Raw genomic sequence first — 21972 nt, 5'->3', positions numbered from 1 at the left:
GGGGAGCCGAGTGGAAAGGATGATGGAGATAGGAATAAAAGTCATATATGATAACTGCACCAACATAGTGATAGTTAGAGATCTGAATTGGCAATTAGACTCACATAATACAAATAAGCTTTTATACTACTTTTTCTTAGCTTTATAGTTGGATATGGGAGAGCTAATTTAGCAGGTACATCATTCCCTCTGGTAGCCCAGCAGCTACGCGAGTACATAGCTTCTTTCACTTCCTCCCCACTCAAGGCATATGCAGCTGCCGCAGATAGAGGCCAGGTTTCTCACATGTATTTTATGCTGTTCTAGTCACATAGGCCCAAGGCCTACCTGCCAGCATTCAGCTTCAATAGCCCAAGTGTAGCTCCCAGATCAGGCGTTACTATGATAAAGCAGATACAACATTTCAAAGTTCTCTTAGACAGACTCTGTCCTGTGACAGCCCAAGACAGACGAAAAATAGATACAAAAAGTGATTTAAAAAAATTCTATTTTCCACTGACTTTCATTGGGTAAATTGTACTAAGAATTTTGAATTTACATAGTCAGTAATCATGGGAGAGGTGCCCATGGGGGAAAATTGCTCTGTTGGAGTGAAATAAGAACTTCAACACTTAAGGGGTTAAGATGCTGATCAGTCCCACAGAAGAATGACTGGTCCGTGAACCCAACAGACTAGACCTATTAGATACTGTAATTAAAATCCAAGAAGTATCATTTTTGTAGTGTTTTTCAACTGTTTCCTTTGGTTTTGGACATGCCAGTATCTGCCTAAGTCAAGAGAGATTTCTCCTTTGCCTAGGAACCCACTTACTCTAAATTTCTGTCTTTCATGAGTTTGTATTTGTAGCTTAAGGGAGAATCTAAAAGGTCCATTTGTAAGCACCAACCTACAACAGGGTTGAAAATCCCCTTAAGTGTAAGACTTCATTTAAAAACTCTATTCTATTTATTGATTATGTAAGTTCAAAATTCCTAGTACAATTTACCAGGTTGAGAGTGATTTGGAGCCTTTTATTTGGAAGAAAAGACATTCTACAACTGCAATAACAAGAAATCAAAGCCCTATTTAAAAATAATAATAATCATAATTAAGTTCACAATTTTTCCAGGACTAAGAATTCTCTGCCATTCACATCCTGATAATAAGAACAAATGTTAATTACAAAGATTGTCTCAATTATTCTTGGTCTCAACAAAGGACAAACTTGTATATGTAGATATCTCCTTTAAGAGTGAAATGGAAATCCTGTGTCCCTTATTGCTCACTACATTAAACGGAGAATAACCTAAATACAGCTATGTTGATGAAGAAATCACATGGGAAGACTTGCACAGCCACCAAAGTTTATTGGAAATATGAAAACATATGTAATATCTATGTGTGTCGAAGTTTCAGGCACAAAGAAGAAAGAATAGACATTATTGAAATTGTTTTTAAGATCACCCCACTATTATCCTTCAATTTATGTTCATGTTTTTATATATTTCGAGTCCCCGGTAATTGGCATAGTTATCTTTCAGTGGAAAGCTTAAATTGAGTCCATTATTGTCATAGGTCAAATTATCTGAAGTTGAAGGTACTCAGTGAAAAATCAGTAAAATATTATGGATAGTAGATACATAGCATGATAAGGATTGATTTATGTGATGATACTAACTTTTTTTATAGTGTAAAACTTAGCATCATCGCCATAGAATACCTGGTTAAAAATCCTGGAGAATATGGATTATCATATTTTTTATGTCTACTTTTGCTTTAGATATGTAAAATACTATTTGTAGTTTCTCTTTATCTAGTGCTTTTAGTTCTCTATCACACTCTTTTTTAAGTTTACTGTTAATACTCCTATCATTTCTTTGATTGTCTCTACGTAGAGTCTTTACATAATTTACACATAACTTATATTAACACAGAGCTCCTGGATTCTCCACTGAAATCAAATTTTCCTTTCAATCAAATGATTCGATAAATTTAGTCTGATATCTTTTTGTTGTTTGTTTTTTAAAGAACTGATTGTTTTATTTGGTGCACATGGCCAAATAAACCAATTGTTCTGGCCTCCTTGTTAGAGTTTTAAATTCACGAAACTTGCCACAAGGGGGAAAAGAACAGCATTTTTGAAGTCAGAGGAAGATAAAGATAATGAAGAGAATGCCTTCAAACAGGACCAACTGGTCAAACCCTTGCTAAAGCCCTACACCAATTACTCCAATGGCCTTCCATTGTATGGAGAAAGATGGACTCTTAACTACATCTAGATCTTGACAGCTCTGCTCCAGGATAATTCAGTGATAGTTTGACACCACAAGATGCCCTTTCTGCATTAATACTTTGTCATCACTATCAGGGAATGAGTCACAAAGTTCCAATGAGTTCCAATTTTGGCTGACCCATAAAAGAGAGATAGATGCCAGTTATTAAACCTCTATTTGTGAATGGGACATGGGTGGGAGTGACAAGTGTTTGTCTCTGAAACCACTGGCTTCAGGCATCCATTGTGTATTCATAAATGTTTCTCCTTTAATATGCAAATTACAATTTAGTTCATGTCTCCTGGACTGACCTTTATCACTTGATGGGCTCTGACTCAGCAAGCTCTGAAAAGGATAGATAGAATTTTAAGGTGCCAAATTCTGTTGCAGTTAATTTGTTAATACTTATGTCCTCAATCCACAAGATGAATTACGTGAGCACACAGAAATTTCCAGTAGACCATTTATGAGAAGGTTAGATTTGGAGTAGGAAAAAATAGCTTTGGAAAAATGAGAAATCACAGAAAACAAAATTTTAAAATAACCTTTGTTGTTGTAAGTTGTTAAATCGATTCCGACTCATAGCGACCCTATAGGACAGAGTAGAACTGCCCCATAGGGTTTCCTAGGCTGTAATCTTTACAGGTGTTTATCGCTAGGTCTTTTCTCCTGGGAGCAGCTGGTGGTTTCACGTTGGACGCTTAATCATGCCTCCACCAGGGCTCCTTAAGATAACCTTTAAGTGACCCTAAACTAATATTGTGGTTATCTTGCATAGCATATAAAATTTGGAAACATGCAAACACTTCCATTTAACCCAGAGACTTATAAACATTTATCATCTTTTTAGATCCCTTTACTACAGCACACTAAGTTTCTAAACACCTAATAACCATGGCTTGATACTTTTGATATTAGAACACCAAAAAGAAATAAAAATAGTTTACTTGTATCCAACATGCTCTTTAACTTTGTTTGTATATCATCGAGAAAAATTGCTATTGTTCAATATGTATAGAATCTGTACATCTTTAGTCATTTTACAGTATTACAAACTGCCTCTGAGAAGATGAAATTATAAGAGAGTGTAATAATAAATATATTAAACACATGTAGTGTTTATATGGAGCCTTGGTGGTGAAGTGATCAAGAGTTCGCCTGCTAACCAAAAGGTTGGCACTTCGAATCCATCAGCCGCTCCTTGGAAACCCTATGGGGTAGTTCTACTCTGTCCTGTAGGGTAGCTATGAGCTGGAATCAACTTGACAACAACGGGTTTGGTTTTTTGACTCAGTGTTTATATATCCATTTATAGTAAGGCTATGAGAAATCTCCTTGTTAGTACAGGTTTTGGGATGCTGTGAGTTAAATCATGTTTCTCTAGTGATGAATACGTTATGTTTCTAAATACAACAAGGAAAATGTAGAAAATAAATGTAATCTTTGCTCTGCACCATTGTTTTATAACAGTATTCATGTCTATGGATACTTTGCTATGTTACTTCATTTTTGGCCAAGTGCTAATAGAAGATGAACTTACTGATTTTAGAGACACTCATCTTGTCCATGAAAACATAAACCTGGACATCTATCATTGACTTTATGCCTTTTAAGGCAGCAGAGACTAGGACTCATATCAAGTTTATGACATTATTCACTAGAAAGTAAGGAATAAGCCAAACACCAGCTTTGTAGGATACAGACACAGTACCAAAGACTAAGAAGGACCCATCTCTAACAAAACCATAGGAGAAACGAAAATGATTATTTAAGGGAAAAATCAATATTTTTCAGAAGCAATATCTAAAATGCAGTTTGATTAATATTTAAATGAATAGTGAAAATTCATCCCCAGGGCTATTTTGCATGAAAATAAATTTTATATATAAGCATTTTTTTCATTAAGTAAGTACATTTTAATTTGCATGAATAAATGTCTGCTGTTTTCCCTATATCATTGGCCTTGGGAAAGGCAATACTACAGTCATCAACACTGCTAATGCTGTCATGATTTTCTAGTCCACATTTACTTTTCTGGTTCTCTGCAGACTACAGCATTGAGAATGGCAGATCCCTATAGGGTACATGAAAGATACGTTTTCATCAAGATGCACAGGATTATAATATGAATTCTCCTCTGCCTTTATCTGATTACCAAACCTGATAATCATGCATACCCAACCACAAATAGAATGTTTCAACCTAATTTTGCTGATAAATTTGGAAATATGGTCACAAGGTAGAGAAAAATAGCCATAGCAGACCCATAATGTTTTCATGGCCCTGAGCCTGACCGTGGGGAGATAGGAGGTTGATATATGGAGCTGACTATTTTCCATACCCAGTCAAGCCTGGCCATCCTCCTAGGCTGCTTATGGTGGGGAATTTTAGCACAACTGTTGGCCTCTATATCCCGTGAATTCTCCTTCGTCTGCTGGCTGAATTTTTAATTTCACTGCATTTCCATGAGAAATGTGTTTAGAATAGTATTTCATACTTGAAATACTCTTACATTTAGAATCGTTGAATTTTAGACCTAAGAGCTCAGAGAATATTTACTCCAACCCATCATTTAACAGATGAAGGCATTGAAATTCCAAAGGTTAAGTGGCTTTTCTGAAGCCTTGCAGCTTTTTTTTTTGCGATGGAGGCCAGATGTTTTCAATGTTAGTTCAAAGCTCTTTCATTTCACCTTAGTGTGATTCTTCCTTAAATAGCTTACAGTATTAAAAATCTATGTTTTAAGACTTGTATCTTTCTAACAAGGATTTTTTTTTTTTATGTTTAAGTCATGGACGCTTTTATATCTTATTTATGTAAATTTCCCAGTGAAAGTCACAGCTTTGAAAACCTTATGGAGCAGTTCTACTCTGCCCACATGTGGTTGCCATGAGTTGGAATTGACTGGATGGCAACTAACGCCACCACCACCACCTAGTGAAAGATCCCATATAGATAAGTTGAAAAAAGCTTGAGATAGATGAATGTGTTTGACATTTTAGAGCTTGAGAACTTCATATTGATTAGGTGCAACAAAAGAAAACATCTGTTATTATTTCTGAGAGGTGGTAAGCTCATTCATTATGTCTAATGAATCTCCACATTCTTGGTGTCTAACTAATTATTTGGCACAGAGTAGACTCTTGATACACTTCTTGAGTGACTTTAGAGTTAGAACGTATCAAAAGTATGCTCTTAATGTAAGTTCTGCTACATAAAATTGCAATAGCAGATTCCTGGAAGTCCACATACCTTAGGGACACATAATCAAAGAATACCTCAGGAAGGCGCCAGAGCTGGCAACTGGATCAAGGAAAGGTTTTATCATTTTAGAAAATCAGAAAACTTTAGGTGTAACTGCTTTGCGAATATTCTGAGAACAGAAATTAACCCAGAAGACTTGAAAAAAGAAGTAGAGATATCGAAGTAAGAAGAGACAGGGTTAAAACGAAGAAACAGTAGAGTGGACTAGAAACCACCTAAGTGGAGATGTGGATGTTGGTGACACCTAGCTAAATCTTAAAACATTTGGAAAAGACACTTTACTATGCCCTGTTCCCAAGCAGTTATGTTTTTGTTTTGTTTCCATAGTTAAGAACTATAAGGGACAGAAATAATGGACTCCCAGGACAGAGTCAGGACCAATGGGGGGATAAACCGTTCCTCCGAGGATTTCTGTTGTGCACAATTTTTATTTTAACTTTATTTCTCAAGTAAGCAAGGTGCTTACTTTTTAAAGGAGCAAGTTAGCAAACATTTCTTCTTTTCCATCACTTCAATAGAAATATATATTTTTTTTTCTGTAAAGTGGAACTGGATCCAAAGTTACATGAAAAGTAATGAAGTTGAAGATGATAGAGAAAAAACATTTTTGAAGAGGTCTCAAGTTAGGAGCGACATTAAGTATCCACTTGAAATTTAAGCAAGGTCATTTCTTTTTTAATTTAGAAATTAAAATGATGTTAATGAGGGTATATTATAGTAAGGAAGGGGTGTGATAACAACAAAAGATTTGTTTTCCTAGAACATGAAGAATGAAATAGAAAGTGGTGGGAGAGGTTAGGCCCTCGCTCTTGATGAAAACTGATTACTTTGAGGATATGGAGAACCTCAGTCCCCTTACTAGTGCCTTAAAAAAAAAAAAGTGCCATACAGTCAATTCTGTCTCATGGGGACCCTGTATGTTGCAAAGTACAACTATGCTTCATAGAGTTTTCATGCCTGTGAACTTTCAGAAACAGATTGCCAGGGCTTTCTTCCAAGGTGCCTCTAGGTAGGTTTCAACTGACAACCTTTTGGTTAATAGATGAGTTCTTAACCATTTGTGCCACCCAAGAACCAACCAGTCCATTGCGTTGCTATGTTGCTAGGCCCTGAGTGCCTCACCATCCCTGCAGGTTCCCTTAACCCTAACCACACCTCTATAAATAGTTTCTTCATTCAACTGGCAGGTTGACCCTTTTGAGTGTGCCTTCTGTTTCCATCCAGGACCCTGACTAATCCAGGGAGGGGGCCAGGAAAGGGGAGCAGAGTCTATGGTACCACTTGAGTCTAAATGTTTTGTCCAAGGCCCAGTGAACGTCCACAGGCATTGCGGGCTAAGTGTAGTACCTACACTTAGTATAGATAGGAAAAATGAATAAAAGCTTGTGGAAGGGGGTTGTATCAGAAACCCAGGTGAGCATGACAAAAGATTTTGGAGGTTTCTAGGGGAGCTGTGTCGTGGGCAGCTTCCCTCTGAGACTCACGAAATACCCCTTCCAATGCAGGGAGACTCTTTCATACAGTCACTGGTTTTAGGGAGACATAGTACATGCTGTTAGGATTCTTTAGAGATGAGAGAAAGCTTACATTTTAGTCTCAGTTTATTTTTCTTGCTGAGATTAACGCTGACATACAAAAGTTCCTAAAGAAACCTAACGTCCAAGGGAAATACCTCAAGACTATCTGAGGTCTGTGAAACAAAAGCTTTTCATTGTGTCTAGGTGCTGTGTGTAAAACCTAAGCTCAGCAGTTGAGATTTTCATGAAATGTAACCTCAGAAATCTGTGAAATGCTCCAGAAGTTTTTGAGACTATGAGATAAAAAGCTAAAAATATGTTGGAACTAAATTAAAAAGAAGGTCAGGACACGGCCATGTCTGAATTGGAGATATAAAGCACAGTGAATACAAATTGATAATGCTGAAGCGAGAGATCATTTATTGCTCTTCCATTTTTCTTTCAGTGAACAAGCAATAAAATTGAAACGAATGAGCCAATTTTAGATCTAATTTTCATACAGCATCATTTCTCCTGAAGGTTCACCAAAGAGAAAAATAAAGAAAAAAATCAACTTTCTTCATCCTTGTCTCATAGTGAAGGTTCAATGTCTTATCTGAGGAACACACTTTTTAAGATACAAACTCTGACTACTTATGAGTTTTTATTTCTGTGTGCATGTATTCTTATACATTAAGGCAGAGCTCATATCCATAAACACATGAATACAAACACACATATACACTCACACTCCAAATATGCATTCTAGTTCCTTTTTATCTATCTTTATCATCATGTATGTCATTTAAAATATGGTTTTAGTTCTGTCCTTGCTAGTTTTTTGTTTTTTTTTTTTCTATTCATGCTCGTACCTGTCTTTTTCTCATTGACTAATATGCCTGATTCAATTGTCTCCTGGGGGGTAAAAAGTTGTTGCTTTGAGAGAGAGTATAAAAAGATTCTATATGATTCTGTGGAAATTGAAGATTGTCAAGAACTGTGAAAAGAGCTGAGATTTTACCCTATTTGCAAGCTAAAAGGGTAACCTGCTACAGTTTCATGGGTGCTAGCAGAAGACTTGAGATTCTTGGGTCAGAGACAAAGGACTTTATTATTCACAGTATAGCAGGCAGCATAGGCTTGATGTTCTGCTGGTCTCCCTTGCCCTCCAGTCCCATGGGGGCAATGCAGAGCAGCCCAGATGATTGCTGTATACACAGTGGGTTTGTGTTACAGCTGGTGAACCTGAGCTAGAAAACCTTACTCATTTAAAGCGGCTGTTAGCAAACATGCCCAACTTTTGCCTCAGAGAGACGCATTATCTTTATTAACCTGGAGAACAAAAAAATCTGCCCTCTGTCTTAGAGGCAGATATTCTCTCTGTCTTCCAAGTTTATTTGCTTCATAAAAATCTTTGAAAAGATAGTCTTAAAACAAAGGACCCTAAGTACCTTTCCATAGAATAGTGAAGGTCTGTTGGTATTGCCTTCTCCCAATAGAGGCTTGCTTTTATACCTCTGTTATGCTCCTAAGTATTCATTTTATTAACAGCCCAAGAAATAAATATTTTGCTTATCTGGCAGTTTCCATGAAGTTTTCTTGTCAGACTATAAGCTCTATTTTTTTTGTTTTTTTCAATCAGTCCTGTTACAGAGGCATCAGTCTCTTGCTTTGGCGTTTTGCTGTTAACATCCTCAACAGCTTTTCAAACATATGCTGTATTTGAACAATCTCTGTCTTTCTATCTTTCCTTCTTTCTTAGGTTGCAGGTCTGTGCTATTTGGCTAAACATTCTATCTCCAATTTTTATTTGTTGCCAACATCTGCCACAACTTATGAATCATGTTGTCTGTGTTTTTTTTTTTATCTCAGTAGATGAGAATTCTAGCAGCATCTGATTGCTTTATCCTTGGAACTTGACAAATCATGCAGTGCTCTCCCTTACTCTCTGGAGACTCTTCTGAGTTTATATCCCTTTATTTCATCAGTTTCACACTGACAAATGATCATCTCACGGGCAAACAATGTTCCAAGTACTTCTGTGAAATACACAGGTTCATGTTGAGGGTTCTTCCTGGCTTCATAAATCTAGGAAAAAAGAGATTTTCTAAACTTTTTATGCTACAGAGAGGAAATGCTACTCTTAAGGTAATGGCAACAATAAGAAAGATACCTTTTGCATTCAGAGGAATTTAAGCCCCTTCCCAACAAACTCCCTGGAAGGCATAGACTTGTCCCAGTTTTGTTACTTGTGCTGAAAATATTTTTGGAGTTGACGTCAGAATTGAACATACATTGTTTTGGAATGTCTTCCTCATTGGCTAATTTTTATTCCTTAATATTGAATTTCATTTTGGAAATAGCTGAAAGTTACTTAGAGCTAAATTTAAAAAGTAGATAATCAACTTGGATTAAAAAATGTGAATATGTGCAATGAAATGGATATTTTTATGTGGTTGATAAACTGGCCCTGAAGCCAATTCTGGCAGAGGAGTTTCAAATGTTCCAGGTTTCAATACTTTGGTGGAAATTAAAAGTAGCTCTTCGTCCCAAAAGGATTCGGAGCTTCTTTACTGAAAGTATAATTGATTTTAAAAAAATGTTGAAATTGTATTCTTTTCTTTGTTCTTTTTTAACAGGGATCATTTTTAAGCTATATCAAGTTGGAAGGATGTTTTCAGTGGATAGGTGAGTCATCTGTGCATTGCCAGAGTCCCTGAAATCAAACCACTTGAACACTTGCCTACATTGCTAACAAATGCTATTCATTTCCCCTTCTTTTATTTATTTTCTGTCCTCCTTTGGGAGCCCTGGTGGTGAAGTGGTTAAGAGCTTGGCTGCTAACCAAAGGTTAGCAGTCGGAGTCTACCAGCTGCTCCTTGGAAACCCTATAGGGCAGTTCTACTCTGTCCTATAGGGTTACTATGAGTTGGAATAGACTCAACAGCAATGAGTTGGTTTTTTTTTTTTTTTTTGGTTTTGTCTTGTTTCTGAAAGATACTGAGTATTGTCAGAATGAATATCTTTGAGTAAATACAGGAATTCACATGGTATTTAGGTACATTTAGCAAGTTTCTTTATCATTCAGTCTTAGCTCACTCATGTAAAAGTGGCAATATTAATACCTGACTTACGTGGTGGTTTTCAGAGTAATGAGATGGTGTGTGAAGGTGAGTGGCAAAATTTAAAGGAAACTGATGCTCAATGCTTCCCTTTTTACTTTCCCTTTATTTTCCTTGTTTCCCTGATAACAATAGTATATATTTACATCTCAGTTTAATAGTTTCTCCAGAACAGAGGAAATGGATTAAAATCAGTAATAAGTTTATGATAGCTGAGCTGCCAGCTTCAAATTTATCCTCAAACAGACCTGCCTCAGGACACAATCCAGTCTTGTAGATCAGGTCCTGCCTTACTAACACAACTGTCACCCATCCTCCCTCATTAACATCATAGAGGCAGGTTTACAACATACAGGAAAATCACACAGCACCAGGAATCATGGCCTAGACAAATTGATACACACATTTTTTGGGGGACATAATTCAAACCATGACATTCCACCCTTTGGCTCCCAAAAAATTACATCCTTAACAACATGGAAAACATATTCACCCCATCATCTCACAGCCAAAGTCTTAACTCCAAGTCCAAAATCCAAAAATTTCTCTTCATCTGTGAAATCTAGAATACAAGTTATCTGCTTCCAAAGGTACAATGGCAGAACAGGCACAAGCTAGACATTTCCATTACAAATGGGAGAAACTAGAGGGAAAGAAGGGATAACAGGCACCAAGCAAGTCAGCAGAACACATTACATTAGCCCTCAAGGCTTTGAAAATAATCCTCTGTTCTCTGAGACAATTTACACAATAGCCCTGCCCTCCAGACTCTAGGTATTGGCCACAGTCTCTGGATTTTGAGTGGAGGTCCCTCGGCCCTGGGCTTCAGCTCCACCTTCCAGGCCCACTGGGACAGCAACTCTGCTCCCTTGGCTTTAGGCGCACCATTCTCCCAGTCCATCAGAGTGACAACTCCACCCTTAGAAACACCAGAGGCCATGGCTCCACCCTTTGAAACCCCTGAGGTCATGGCCATACCTTTTGAGACTGAAGCAGCTCGGCTTCTTGTGTCCCTTGTCTCTTCAGCTTCTGCTTCCTATGGCCTCCCTGGCCCTCGGGCCTCACACCCGTATCTGCCCTGCTGGGGCAAGTGTTCCAAAGCTCAGTAGCTCCACCGGTAAGTGCCCGGAGGCACCCCACTCCACCAGGAAGCCTTCTGCGCACAGGCACTCAGCTCCCTGGCTCCGTGGGTTGGCAAGCCTAGCTCCACCGATAAGTGTCCAGAGGCAGCCCACTCCGCCAGGAAGCCTCCCGCGCATAGGCATTCAGCTCTTGCGCTCTGTGGGTCGGCTCCAGCGCCGTCTTTCACAGCGGTCTCCTGGTTCTGCAGCTGTTGGTTCTCTGCTGCTGCTGCTTCTCTGCTGCTGTAGGTTCTCTGCTGCTGCTGGTCCTCTGTCACTGCCGCACATCTATCCATTCACAGTTTTAAAACCGCTTCCACATTTTAGGTATCTGTTAGAGCAGCACCCCACTCTCTCGGTACCAAATTCTGTCTTAGTTATCTAGTACTGCTACCACAAGTGCTAGAAGTACCACAAGTGGATGGCTTTAACAAAGAGAAATTTATTTCCTTACAGTAAAGTAGGCTAAAAGTCCAAATGCAGGGCATCAGCTCCAGGAGAAGGCTTTTTCTCTCTGTTGGCCTTCTTCTCTTTGGTGTTCCCCCTGACTAGGAGCTTCTCGGCACAGGGACCCTGGTCCAAAGGACATGCTCTGCTCCCAGCACTGCTTTCTTGACGGTATGAGGTTCCACTGTCTCTCTGCTCACTTCTGTCTTTTATATCTCAAGAGATTGCCTCAGGACACAATCCAGTCTTGTAGATCCAGTCCTGCCTTACTAACACAACTGCCACCCATCCTCCCTCATTAACATCATAGAGGCAGGTTTACAACATACAGAAAAACCACACAGTACCAGGAATCATAGCGCAGCCGAACTGATATACACATTTTTGGGGGGACATAATTCAAACCATGACAAGGAGGCAGGAAGGGACAGGAACTGGCCAAATGGACACAGGGAACTCAAGGGGGGTGGGGGTAGTGTGCTCTCACATTATGGGGATTGCAACTAATGTCACAAAACAATATGTGTATAAATTTTTGTATGAGAAATTAACTTAAGCTGTAAACTTCACCTAAAGCACAATTAAAAAAAGAAAAAGAAAAAGATAAGAACTAGTGAAAAAAAATAAATTCTTTACGTGTTATAGTGTCAAGTCTTCTCCCCAGCCTGTGCTGCAGGCTAGAAGCCTTCAATAGAAAATGTAGTTGTGGTACCTCTTCTATATTTCTACCTTGTGCTTGTCCTCCTTATTCCAGACTGCTACCCAGTTTCTGACCCTTCTTGAGTTGGAGTTGGGGAGAGGGAAGTGGTAAGTAGGTAGGAAAGGTCTTACTTGAATTGTTCTTGTTATAGACAAAGCTAGCACTCATGGGGCAGTGGATGGCTGATTCTCTTGAGGGCATTTTCTTGGGCTCTTCAGAAGACCCCTCTGTCCTGCAGCTCTCCTGACCTTGGCTGGTACATCTCTATTCCTGGTAGATAATTGTAACTCCCTCTCAGACCCTAGAACCTACCTTTTATGCAGTCATTTTGAACAAAACCAAAGATGGCACTCCTCTAACACTCATAAGCCTTTCCCTCTGGTCCATGGAGAAACACTTAGGATCCCTTGCCCCAGCTCCCTGGAGTTGTAGGTCATCTCAACACAAGAGCACTCTTCTGACTCATGACCAACAATGATAGGAATGAAGAAATAAAGTCAGTGTTATCACAGCAATTAAGAAATTAAACTGTTACCCGTTCATGGCCCAAACAAGTAAGGGACTGAGCTGGGATTTGCAATACAACTCATCTAATTCCAAAGATCTCTCCATTGCATTTTTCCTGTAAATGGGTAGTCAGTGTTCAATAGATACATGCTGAATCCGCATGTCCTACCAGAAAACACGCAAAACGAAAAAAAAAAAAAAAACCAGCAGGAACAATGAAATTAAGTAGAAAAAGATTTTTCTCAAATATTTGAGAGAACTATTTACCATTCATCCCAGCTAAAGCTGTAATGATTTCTTTTGAACATTAACTCAGATTACCCTTGATAATTTCTTCCATTCTTTTTTCCTCCAAAGACTGAGCCTCATTAACTATTACAGAGTAAATACTCTCACTAAATGAAACATGAGTATTTCATCCCAGCCATCTGACTCCTGATAATAAAGCTCCACCTAGCTTGAGAATACTCCAGTTAAATCAAATACAAGCTGTTCTAATGCCACAGTGTTAGCTCTGATTTTATTTTTTACTATTCAGTCAATGAACCATGAAGCAGAATGCCACATCTTTCTCCCACGGAGCAGCTGGTAGGTTCGAACGGCCGACCTTTCAGTTAGTAGCCAAGCACTTAACCACTGTGTCACCAGGGCTCTTCCAAGTCCACATAGCAGACCATAATTTTCAAAAAATTTCTGTGCTTTATATGTCATACTTGAGGAACCCAGGGGAGTCCCAGTCCCCAGATTCCTAAGACAGGCAGAGTTTGGCTCAGTCTAAATCAGACACCCATCCTAAGCAAAAACTGTGGGCAGGGTAACAGAGTTATCCTATTAAAATGCACCATTTCAGTTAGAGCTCTACGGATTAGGTTGGTTGGGGAAGTTCCCAAGAAATTTTTAGGTATTTTCCTGGAAAAATTTGGTCTGGGTGGAGGAATTTGGGCAAACTCCAATTAATGCTTTACTATACATTCAACTTTTCATATAGTGACCCATAAGTCTTTGGAATTTTAAACAAAGTTCTGAAGATGGAAAAGGGTGTATGAGTGAATCAAAGGGAGAATTAAATATGTATCATTATGAGTAAATTAAAATGCTGTTTGGGTTTATTTGGGTAAGAGGCAACATAACATTGAATTTAAATGTTGACTCTGGAATGTTTGTTGCCTAAACTTAAAATCTGGCTCCACCATTTACTAGCAGTGTGATGGCTCTGTGCCATGGTTTCTCATCTGTGTAATGGGAATAATAGTATTATCCACCTCAGTGGGTTATTATGAAATTAAATGGGTAATATACAGATAAAGTGCTTTGAATAGTGCCTGGCCCGTAGGAGCACTCAAAAATGTCAGTTGCTTTTGCTTTTTTTCTTTTGGGTAGTCAGCATGAAGAATCATTCAATTCTTATTTCACTCTACTGAGTCAATGGAGAATACAAGATGCAATTTTTGCTACATAAACTTTTTGCTACATAAACTATACCAAAAACAACTGGTCGACGTTCAACCATTTCAGGAGGTAGCATATGATCAAGAACTGATGGTACCAAAGAAAGAAGCCCAAGCTGCGCTGAAGGTATTAGCAAAAAACAAGTCTTCAGGAATTGACAGAATACCAATTGAGATCTTTCAACAAACGAATGCAGCCCTTGAATAAGTGCTCACTTGTCTATGCCAAGAAATTTAGAAGACAGCTACCTAGCCAACTGACTGGAAGAGATTCATATTTGTGACCATTCCAAAGAAAGGCGATCCAACCGAATGCAGAAATTATTGAACAATGTCATTAATATCACACGCAAGTAAAATTTTGCTGAAGATCATTCAAAAATGTTTGCAGCAGTACATCAACAGGGAACTTCCAGAAATTCAAGCCAGATTCAGAAGAGAATGTGGAACGAGGGATATCATTGCTGGTGTCAGATGGATCTTGGCTGATAGCAGAGAATACCAGAAAGATGTTCACCTGTGTTTTATTGACTATGCAAAGGCATTTGACTGTGTGGTTCATAACAAATTATGGATAACATTGTGAAGAATGGGAATTCCAGAACACTTAAGTCCAGAAACTGTACCTAGACCAAGAGGCAGTCATTTGAACAGGACATGGGGATACTGTGTGGTTCAAAATTAGAAAAGGTGTGTGTCAAGGTTGTATCCTTCCACCATACTTATTCAATCTGTATGCTGAGTAAATAATACAAGAAGTTGGACTATATGAAGAAGAACATGGCAACAGGATTGGCGAAAGACTCATTAACAGTCTTTGATCTGCAGATGACACAACCTTGCTTGCTGAAAGTGAAGAAGACTTGAAGCACTTACTGATGAAGATCAAAGACCACAGCCTTCAGTATGGATTACACCTCAACATAAAGAAAACAAAAATCCTGACAACTGGACCCATAAGCAACAACATGATGAACAGAGAAAATATTGAAGTTGTCAAGGATTTCATTTTACTTGGATCCACAATCAACACCCTTGGAAGCAGCAGTCAAGAAATCAAACCATGTATTGCATTGGGCAAATCTGCTCCAAAAGACCTCTTCAAAGTTCTGAAAAGCAAAGACATCACTTTGAGGACTAAGGTGTGCCTGACCCAAGCCACGGTGTTTTCAGTTGCCTCATATGCATGTGAAAACTGAACAATGAATAAGGAAGACTGAATAAGAATTGATACCATTGAATTATGGTATTGGCAAAGAATATTAAATATATAATGGACTGCCAGAAGAATGAACAAATATGTCTTGGAAGAAGTACAGCCAGGGTGCTCCTTGGAAGCAAGAATGGTGAGACTTTGTCTCAGATACTTTGGACATGTTATCAGGAGGGACCAGTTCCTGGAGAAGGACATCATGCTCGGTAAAGTAGAGGGTCGGCCAAAAAGAGGAAGACCCCCAACAAGATGGATTGACACAGTGACTGCAACAAGGGGCTCAAATATAACAACTATTGTGAGGATGGTGTAGGACTGGGCAGTGACCAGTTCTGTTGTTTATAGTGTTTCTATGAGTCAGAACCAACTAGACGGCACTTAACAAGAACAACTAACTTGGACTTGGATCCTTACGTGAGTAATACCGGCTTTGGTTGCCTTTAGTGAAGAGTTAGACCATTCAAAGTTACTAAACTTTGCAATAAAGTAGAAGGCAAAGATTGAGCAATATCCAAAAGCCAAACTAGGTCTTGAATTAAATTTTAACTTTATGATTCTAGATGAATCTATGTGACATTAGGGCCCTCCTCTTTCACCGATCATATAAAAAGACAGATGCAGTTGAAATATCTTGTATCTCAAAATTATAGTCATCTGTGCACATGTAAAATCAAGAGGCCTGTAGGTTTAGAAAAAATATGCCATTTTCAGCTTTATAATTGTGCATATCTGTATATAAGTCTTCAAATTTTCATAGGATCATGACTAAATCCTGGGATATGAGTTTGGCACATATTTCCGAGTTAGCTTTATGTGCTTGGTCCATCTGTTGTCTGATCATTGTATTATAGCTGAGTACCCATGCAGCTTAATGAGAGACCTATTTCTACTCCCAAATCTGTTTTCACGAAACAATTTCAAATGTAGTATATGATGATGAAAGCACACTGTGGGACAAGTAACATACAAAAAGCATATTCTACTCCTTGTCCTTCCATCACCTTCTTCTCTTTCATTCAAATACCTACACACACACACACACACACATACACCAACCACACCTCACACCTACACCTAACACACACATAATAGGAAAGTCCATGCTACTCTACTTATTACTTGAAATTGATACAAGCAGGCATGTAGCAGGTTAAAGCAATGGTTATTAGGTTTAGCTGTGTCTACGAAACTTACATAGTTACATGGCAGTCCTGAATTTATTCTGACAATTCTAGAAGCCGTACTTTTTAAAAAAGAACATTAACAAGACAGACTTTGACCAGAGAATAATAACTATGCTGTTGTCGTTAGATGCTGTCGAGTTGATTCCAACTCATAGCGACCCTATGTACAACAGAGCTAAACACTGACGGCCCTGCACCATCCTCTCAACTGTTGTTATGCTTGAGCCCATTGTTGCAGCCACCGTGTCAATTCATCTTGTTGAGGGCCTTCCTCTTTTTTGCTGACCCTCTGCTTTACCAAGCATAATATCCTTCTCCAGGGACTGATCCCTCCTAATAACATGTCCAAAGTACATGAGATGAAGTCTCACTATCCTCATTTCTAAGGAGCACTCTGGCTGTACTTCTACCAAGACAGATTTGTTTGTTCTTCTGGTAGTCCATGGTATACTAAACTATGTTGTTAATGGGTCTGAAAACCATGTATTTGAGAAATAATGAAAAGAACCAGACATGCCTTAAGACCTTGTCACTCAACGCAGCTCAACAGTAAACCTTCCTCATGGCTTGAAGAATGGCAAGCTACTGGTTACAACTTGCATACACAAACATGCTTTAAAATATTAGTTTTTAAAAAATAGTATACAATTGTTTATACTCTCTAATATATATAAAAATTGAAGTCATTTGTTCTACTATGGAACAAGACATTGTGCCCAGTGCTGGGTGTTGTGGGTACAGATGATAGGTTTAGTTTTGGATATGAAGCCTTTGAAGAATTTTCAGGATAGTCATACATAACAGGTTATTGGATATTCTGCTCTGAATCTGAATAGAGAAATCCAGGCTAAATGTGTATAGATATAGATGTCATTTTCATAGAAATTATGACTAATGTAATCACCACAGTGAGATGAGAAGAGACCCAGGAACAGAATTGGGATATTTAAGGAGAGCTAAATCTCCATGTCCTGCCCACTCCCCCTTATTCCAATAACTTAGCGTGCCACTTGGCGGCTTTAGTGATTTTTGGGTGAGTACAGGAGTAAATACTTTCTATGGGCAACTTTCATGCATTTATATGTACATGTGTGTGTTTGCATATGTTTGCGTGTCTGTGTGTATAAGAGAAAGTGAAGGAGAAATACATTTCCCTGAGAGAAAGACATAAAATTAGTTAAGAAAGTAAAAGCCAGAAAATAGTGTCCTCATAGATACCAAGGGTGAGTAAAATTTCAAAAGCAAGAGTCATCAGTAGCGTCAGACCGTGCAGAGAGAGATAAGAATATAAAAAGCAATTTACTTGGATAATTAGTTTATTGAAGTCGTTCTAAAATAACAAGATGTAGAAGAGTGTTAGGTGAAGACCTCGCTTTCAGAGCATTGGAAAATAAACTGAAATGGCAGGAGGGTTATAAAGTGAAGTCTTTGAGCATAGCCTATTATTTTTAGAAGTTCTGTATTAAAGTGAAGACATTAGGCAGTAGCTTAATGCAGAGGCAGGATCAAGGGAGGGGTTTGTTGTAGGATAGGGTATACATAAACATGTTTGTAATCAGCAGGGAAGAAAGAAGAGGAAAGTAAAAGATTGGAGAAGAAGGAGCAGGAATGATTGATGGAGCAAAATTCCAGAGGACGGAAGGATGAAAGGCATCAAGATAACAAGTGGAATGATTATTTTACAAAAAGGCACAGTGATTCTTTCTCTGAGACAGGATTCAAGGAGCAAACTGTGGGTACTGATTCAGAGAAAATCTGAGGTGAAGGGGAAAATAATTAATGTGGCTTTCTCCATGAAGCTCGTGGAAATACACCCAGTGTTTGGCAGTCTTCAGCTTCTGAAAAATGAGATATTGGCCTAATCAGGTGTTCATAGAACTGTGGGTTCATTGTGAATTATACCTTAAGTCATGTCAGCATCGAGCAATAACTTATATTACTATACCAGTTGCCATCAAGTCAATTCAGAGTAGAATAGAATTGTGCTCCATAGGGTTTTTCCATAGCTGATTCTTCAGAAGTAGATTGTCATGCCTTTCTTCCCAGGTGCCTCTGGGTAGATTTGAACCTCCAACTTTTCAGTTAGCAACAGAATGTATTAACTGTTTGCACCACGATGTTTTTGCTAGTCAGTGAGACCTAATGACCAGGTCTGCGCCTTGGACGTATTGCAGGGCAGCGTTGAGCCATCTTCCCTTACTTGCACTTTTGTTGCAAGGCCTAACATTTCTTCACTTACGGCCACTCTCCATTGACTTTCCAAAAGCACTTCTAACCAAGATCTTTCAGGGCAACTGTTGCGCTTCTTAAAAAGCAGCAATGTTTTGAATGGAGGATGTTGGGATGGGCAAGAGTACAGCCTGAGAAGGTAACTAGGGGTGAAAAGCAATAATAAAATATAACTGGAACAAGCCGAGTTTAAATTTAATTTATGTTTTGGTGATAAAGTTGAGGAAGGTAAAGTTATTACGTGCTATTTGGTAAATATTGGAAATTATGAATAAATTAGAAGTCATGTTTGTATCAGAAATTAGAAAAGATTTATTATCAAACCAAATTATGAGAAGCTGATGCTAATAACTCAACCAATGATTAGATTTGTTCTTGATTTTTACCATTCCACAATATGCAACACCTAATTTTCAGGTCCCCCGTGCGTCTGTCAGTTTGTTGTACTGTGGGGGCTTGAGTGTTGCTGTGATGCTGGAAACTATGTCACCAGTATTCAAATACCAGCAGGATCACCCATGGAGACAGATTTCAGCTGACCTTCCAGTATAAGACAGACTAGGAACAAGGACCTGGCAGTCTACTTCTGAAAAGAATTAGCCAGTGAAAACCTTATGAGTGGCAGTGGAACATTGGCTGATTTAGTGCTGAAAGATGAGCCCTGCAAGTTGGAAGGCACTCAAGCTATGACTAGGGAAGAGTTGCCTCCTCAGAGTAGAGTCGACCTTGATGATGTGGATGGAGTCAAGCTTTCAGGACCTTCATTTGCTGATGTGGCACAACTCAAAATGAAAAGAAACAGCTGCAAACATCCATTGATATTCAGAATGTGGAATGTACAAAGTATGAATCTAGGAAAATTGGAAGTTATCAAAAATGAAATGGAATGCATAAAGATCAATATCCTAGGCATTAGTGGGCTGAAGTGGACTGGTATTGGCCATTTTGAATCGGACAATTGGGAATGACAGCTTGAAGAGGAATGACGTTGCATCCATCATCAAAAAGAACATTTCAAGATTTATCCTCAAGTACAACACTGTCAGGGACAGGATAATATCCATACACCTATGAGGAAGACCAGTTAATGCAACTATTATTCAAATATACGCACCAACCACTAAGGCCAAAGTTGAAGAAATTGAAGATTTTTCCAACTTCTGCAGTCTGAAATTGATCAGACATGCAATCAGGATGCATTGATAATTACTGGTGATTGGAACGCAAAAGTTGGAAACAAAGAAGGAATGGTAGTTGGAAAACACAGCCTTGGTGATAGAAACGGTGCTGGAGATAGCATAATAGAATTTTGCAGGAGCAATGACTTTCTCATTGCAAATACCTTTTTTCACCAACATAAGCACGACTATACAGGTGGACCTCGTCAGATGGAATACACAGGAATCAAATCTACTACATCTGTGGAAAGACGATGGAAAAGCTCAATATCAGTCAGAACAAGGCCAGGGGCCAACTTGCAGAATGGACCATCAATTGCTTATATGCAAGTGCAGGGTGAAGCTGAAGGAAATTAGAACAAGCCCACGAAAGCCAAAGTACGACCTTGAGTATACCCCATCTGAATTTAGATACCTTCTCAAGAATAGATTTGACACACTGAACACTAACAATCAAAGCCCAGACGAGTCACAGAAAGACATCAAGGTCATCATACATGAAGAAAGTAAGAAGTCATTAAAAAGAAAGAAAAGACCAAAATGGATGTCAGAAGAGACTCTGAAACTTGCTCTTGAATGTCAAGTAGTAAAAGCAAACAAAAAATGATGAAGTCATAGAGCTGAACAAAACAAAACAAAACAAAACAAAACGCAAACCCATTGCTGTAGAGTTGATTCTGACTCATAGTGACCCTATAGGACAGAGGAGAACTGCCCCATAGATTTTCCAAGGAGGACCTGGTGGATTCAAACTGCCAACCTTTTGGTTAGCAGTTGTAGCACTTAACCACTATGCCACCAGGGTTTCCAAGAGCTGAACAGAAGATTTCAAAGAGTGTGTCGAGAAGACAAAATATTATAATGACATGTGCACAGACCTGGAGTTAGAAAACCAAAAGGGAAGAATACATTTGGCATTTCTCAAGCTAAAAGAACTGAAGAAAAAATTCAAACCTCGAGCTGCAATATTGAAGGATTCCACGGGGAAAATATTAAATGACACAAGAAACATCAAAAAAAGATGGAAGGAATACACGGAGTCACTGTACCAAAAAAACTGGTCGATGTTCAAACATTTCAAGAGGTAGCGTATGATCAGGAACTGATGGTACTGAAGGAAGAGGTCCAAGCTGCACTGATGGCATTGGCAAAAAACAAGGCTTCAAGAATTGACGGAATACCAATTGAGGTGTTTCAACAAATGGATGCAGCGTGGGAAGTGCTCACTCATCTATGCCAAGAAATTTGGAAGACAGCTACCTGGCCAACTGATTGGAAGAGATCCTTATTTATGCCTATTCCAAAGAAAAGTGATCCAACAGAATGTGGCAATTATTCAATAACATCATTAATATCACACACGTAAAGTTTTGTTGAAGATCATTCAAAAGCGGTTGCAGCAGTACATCAACAGGGAACTGTCAGAAATTCAAGCCAGATTCAGAAGAGGACATGGAACCAGGGATATCATTGCTGATGCCAGATGGATCCTGGCTGAAAGCAGAGAAGACCAGAAGGATGTTGTCTTAGTCATCTAGTGCTGCTATAACAGACAATACCACAATTGGATTGCTTAACAAAGAGAAATTTATTTCCTCACAGTAAGGTAGGCTAAATGTCCAAATTCAGGGTGTCAGCGCAGGGGAAGGCTTTCTGTTTCTGTTGGCTCTGGAGGAAGGTCCTTCTCATCAGTCTTCCCCTGGTCGAGGAGCTTCTCTGTGCAGGGACCCCAGGTCCAAAGTACATGGTCTGCTCCCTGCACTGCTTTCTTGATGGTATGAGGTCCCCCTGTCTCTCTGCTCACTTCTCT

Source organism: Trichechus manatus, unplaced genomic scaffold (assembly GCF_000243295.1).
Source record: "Trichechus manatus latirostris isolate Lorelei unplaced genomic scaffold, TriManLat1.0 scaffold00002, whole genome shotgun sequence".
NCBI lineage: Eukaryota > Metazoa > Chordata > Mammalia > Sirenia > Trichechidae > Trichechus > Trichechus manatus.
Note: the sequence above shows the minus strand (reverse complement) of the source record.